Source organism: Miscanthus floridulus, chromosome 19, assembly GCF_019320115.1.
Source record: "Miscanthus floridulus cultivar M001 chromosome 19, ASM1932011v1, whole genome shotgun sequence".
NCBI classification, from domain to species: domain Eukaryota; kingdom Viridiplantae; phylum Streptophyta; class Magnoliopsida; order Poales; family Poaceae; genus Miscanthus; species Miscanthus floridulus.
Window position 1 is genome coordinate 33,485,426 of NC_089598.1, and position 4,697 is coordinate 33,490,122.

The window sequence follows — 4,697 nt, forward strand, 5'->3', positions numbered from 1 at the left end:
GTCGAGCGTGCTGTTGCCGATGAGGTACCGCCCATGCTTCTTGCCTCCTCCCACCCTCATGACGATGTCGCCGTCAATGTCCGCGGTGTGCGGATCCCAGTCTGCCCCATGGACTCCCCTTGTCGCCTCGGTGTACTGACTGATGCACTCAGGGATGCTCTCATTGGTGAACGACTCGGCTGGGTCGTCCGGGTTCCAGTTGATGTTGTCTGTCGCCTTGCCCTTGTGGGCCAGAACCCATGACTTGAGCTCTCCGCATGGCTGGTTTTGATGTGCAGCCGACTGCGAGAAAAAGAACAAGACGATTATAAATCATGCAGGAATAAACGTTTGAAAGAATAAATGAAGCTACACCAAGTCACGTACCCATCTAGCCCCGAATTCGTGGATGTTAAGGTTGCCCTGGTGGTGTGATACACCTGGCATCAGCAAACGTCGTTCCCGGAGGACGGTGTGGTTATCCGCCCAATTGCCACTCACCCACCTGTCGACCATCATCTGCCAGGCCCGCGTTTTATTAGCGCACCAGCCAGGAGGCACCTGTACGACATCAAATACATTGACAGATATAAGAACAATTCAAGCCTACCCAATCTCAGAAGAAATCAATATTGATGTTGTATATTTACCTTCAGGTACTGCTCTTTGGTCAGATGCATTAATCTTGCATCTTCTTTCTTTACCTTCCGAAGCTCGTAGATGGCACAGTAATCTTGCATCTTCTTTCTTTACATTGACACATTAATCTTGCTCTTTGGACCGTTTTGCCGACGGGCATTTTTTGCCGAGCGCGGCTCTCGGCAAAACGGCCCACTTCGCCGAGAGCTGTTGCTTGCCGAGATGCAGGCCCACGGCGATCCTGCTACTTGCCGACAGCCGATGTTTGCCGAGAGCCGCTCTCGGCAAACGTTTTATTTGCCGAGAGCCCGCGTTTTTTGCTCTCGGCAAAAATATAGGATCTCGACAAAGGACGTTTTTTCCGGTAGTGAAAAATCTAAATTTGTGTCTTCCAATATACTAAATGTCTTTAATGTGTCGTGTTGGTTACATTTGGAATTAGACCATTGAGGAATGCAAATGACTTATTTAACCACCAGATGCAGCGAAATAATGTACTACAACAGTTGTTAGGTGCTTCAACTGTTCGTTGAACCCTATGTCTATCTAGAAATGTGGTTATTTGTGATAATAAATGCCAAACAAAATCTTTCTTGCAGGGCTTATATATTTATGGGGACGTATTATTTGGCTACAATTATGGGGGCACCATTTGTAGCACCTTGAGGATCAATATGTCTTTCTCTTATTTTGGCTTGTCAAAACTTGGAGTTGATAGCAACGCAACACGGATGGCCTCTTATTTTCAGAATTGGTCAATAAATTTGAATTTCTTTTTATGATATCTTTTACATCTATCATGTGTGTGACAATGCGAATTGTGGTAGCTTTTTTATTTAAGAAACAATTTTTTATCGATGTCTCATCAATTATGAGTTTGAAGGTGTAACTTTTCCTTATTAAAAAATAAAATCTTTTTTCTAATTAATTTTTATAAAACGTGATACACACACAACCACTCATATACATGCGCACATTCATCAATGCTAAGTTTAGGATTCAAACTCAGGTGAGCAAATTCCACCATAAGAATTCTGTTGTAGTTTTTCTACTCTCTCATCACAACTACAAGTTCATTAATTATGACGTTGAAATTGAACTTTAGAACGAGTTATGTACTATATGAATATTTTGTTTTCAATCTATGCTCAATTTTAGATACTGGTGGTGGTCGAATTCAAAGCTAAACAGTTTACCAACAACAATCCTTAACGAACATCTTTTTGTGAGCATATAAAGTGGGACTCAAAGGGTTATTGGCATAGTGAAATATTTGTGTTAGCAGAACAAACTAGAGGATATCATATCCATCTGCAATATCTGTTGTAGATTGTGTCAAATAGTGGCTTTAATTTGCTATAGGGCAATCTAATTAGAACAATAGATTAGCGGACAAGGTGGGAATCAAAGGTGCGGATGGGCATTTAGCCTGGATCCAAGGGAGGAGCCGGCTGGCGGGGGTTCAAAACCCCATCCTGCACCAGGCCTCCAAAGAAGGCCACGCCAAGGTGGCGCCATAAAAAAAAGTAGGAATCAAAGTGTTATTTGTGTATTGAAATGTTCCTTTAGAAAAATCATAGTGGCAGATATCATTTATTTGCAATGTATATTATATTATAGATTGTTAAGTCATGGCTTAATTTGCTATAGGACAATTTATTTAGAACAATAGATATGTGACGTAAGATGTGACGACAATAGCAAGGATATTATATAGGTTCTAGTAGAAAGAATGCTTGTAAAGGGTGTATTTAGCTCTTGCTAAGCTAGTTGGTGGGAGCCACCAGTTTTTTTGTAGTGTATATCAACAAACACAACAAATTATTGTCTTCGGGCCGGACTAATTTTGTTAATTTCGTAATCATTGAGTTTCTGGTTCTGCAAGTACATAGATATCTCAATCAATAAATAATATATCTGTACAAAGCATGAGTAGTAGCACATACATGCGCCCTGTTCGCTTGGTCGTATTTGGCAAGCCATGACTTATCAGCTAACCAACAGTATTTTTCTCTCACACCAAACCAGCCAACGGTACTTTCAGTCATGGCTTATAAGCCAAACCAGCCCAAACGAACAGAGCGATGATCTTTTATGATGAATTATTGTCTCTATTGTGGTGGACTTGGTAGTTGTATTGCAACGGACTTTGAATTTGTTATTTTTGTTGTTGTTGATTAAAAATAAACTATCATGGCACTATAGCCTCTTGATGATCTAGAAAGAAATCAATCCAATTCAACGTGCTCCCTCCGTTCCAAATTATATTATTTAAACTTTCTTGGAGGTACATATCAAGTTTGACAAAAATATAGAGATAATTACAAAGATTCATTACAACAAATAGGTATACTATAAAAATATAATTAATGAAGAATATAATGATATTTATTTGGTATTATAGATGTTATTATTTTATTATATAAATTTGGTCAAATTTGAGATGCTTTGATGCTCCAAGAAAGTTGGAATGACTTATAATTTAGAATGGAAGGAGTATTGTTTTGCCCGTCGGAAACAGCAGAGACTTCCATAGAGATAATTTATTGTGGAGAAATTATATATGAGAGATAGTTGATCCATCGAAACCTGTCATGCAAACCATGATGTGATGCCCCCAAAACAATCTGAGGCCATCCATTTGATCCTTCACGGCAAAGTAGGCTTACCTCAGCCAGAAAAGGCGAGAAAAAGAAACCCAAAGAGAAGGAGCGTGCAGAGCTGCATACGACACCATCTCCCTGATTTATCTGGAGTTTCAGGATGAAAGATCATGTCACAATCCTGAACTGTTCCATCCCTATCTCCTCAATTAACAAACAAAACCTCTTGCTAATTAACACACGGATATCATAGATAAACCAGTTTGCACAAGCTAGCTAGCTCATCATCGAATGGAGGATGTTGGTGAACGAATATAAAGTATTATTAGCATGCATACTTTGTGGTTCCAGAGTGTTCGGCCGGTTGATCCATTGCCCTGGGCCCCTGGATTTGTCTTGCACGAGCACGAATGGTGAACATTAATCTAGAAAGTAGAGTGTCACATCTACACTAGCTGGCACTATCAGACCAGGGAAAATTCCTGACGGTTCAGATTATTCCTGTCGGCCGTTATAAAACTGTCAGGAATGAAGACTAATCCTGTCGGGCGAAACAAACCGTCAGGATAGATATAGGTTATTCCTGTCGGTTCTCAAAAACCCAAAGGAATCATAACAACCGTCAGGAACGTTTTGAAGACCCTAACGGTCCAGGCTCAACCGACAGGATTCCTATCCCACGCCGAGTTCACGCAAAAAAACTGACCACGCGCCTTACTCGCTACCGTGAGACCCACATCGGGACCTAAAGGACGCCAAACCTAACCCTATCCTCTCAGCTCTCACCCGCTCCCGCACGCCCCCATTCTCTATCTCCTGCCTCCGCCCCGAGGGCGTTCCCACGCTCGCGCCGCCGTCGCCGCCTCGAGGGCGTCCCCGCCGCCGTCCCTAGGGCGTCCTCGATGCTAGCTCCGCTGGCCCAAGGTCCTCCCGGCGCCCGTGCTGCCGCTGCCCCTAGGGCGTCCTCGCTGCCAGATCTGCCGCCACCCCAAGGGCCCCACGCCGCCCACGCCACCGCCGCCCCTAAGGCGTCCTCGACGCTAGATCCACCGTCGCCCCGAGGGCTCCACACCGCCCGTGCCACCATAACCTGCACGAGGTGCCTCTCTCTCTCTCTCTCTTCCATCCTCCCTCTCAGATCTGCTCTGTATTTGTTGCAAATCTTACATGTTTTGTGTTAGGGTTACTGATAAATGCTACTTTTCAGAGATATGACAGTGTGCAGTAGATCTAGAGAAACATTATGTCTTTATGATTATTGGGCTGAATATAAAAGCTTAGTGCAGAAACATTCTTTAGCTTGACTGCTATTCTGTCCTCTGCAGTAGAAGAAAAGCAATTCATGAACTTTATTTTTGCTGCACAAATATTCTAATTGATTGAGGCAGCTAGGTGTAGAACCATGCCTACCTATATTATTAGTAGTAGTGGACCTTTTAAGTGCGCCAATGTGTACCAACATAGGGAGGAGGGAGT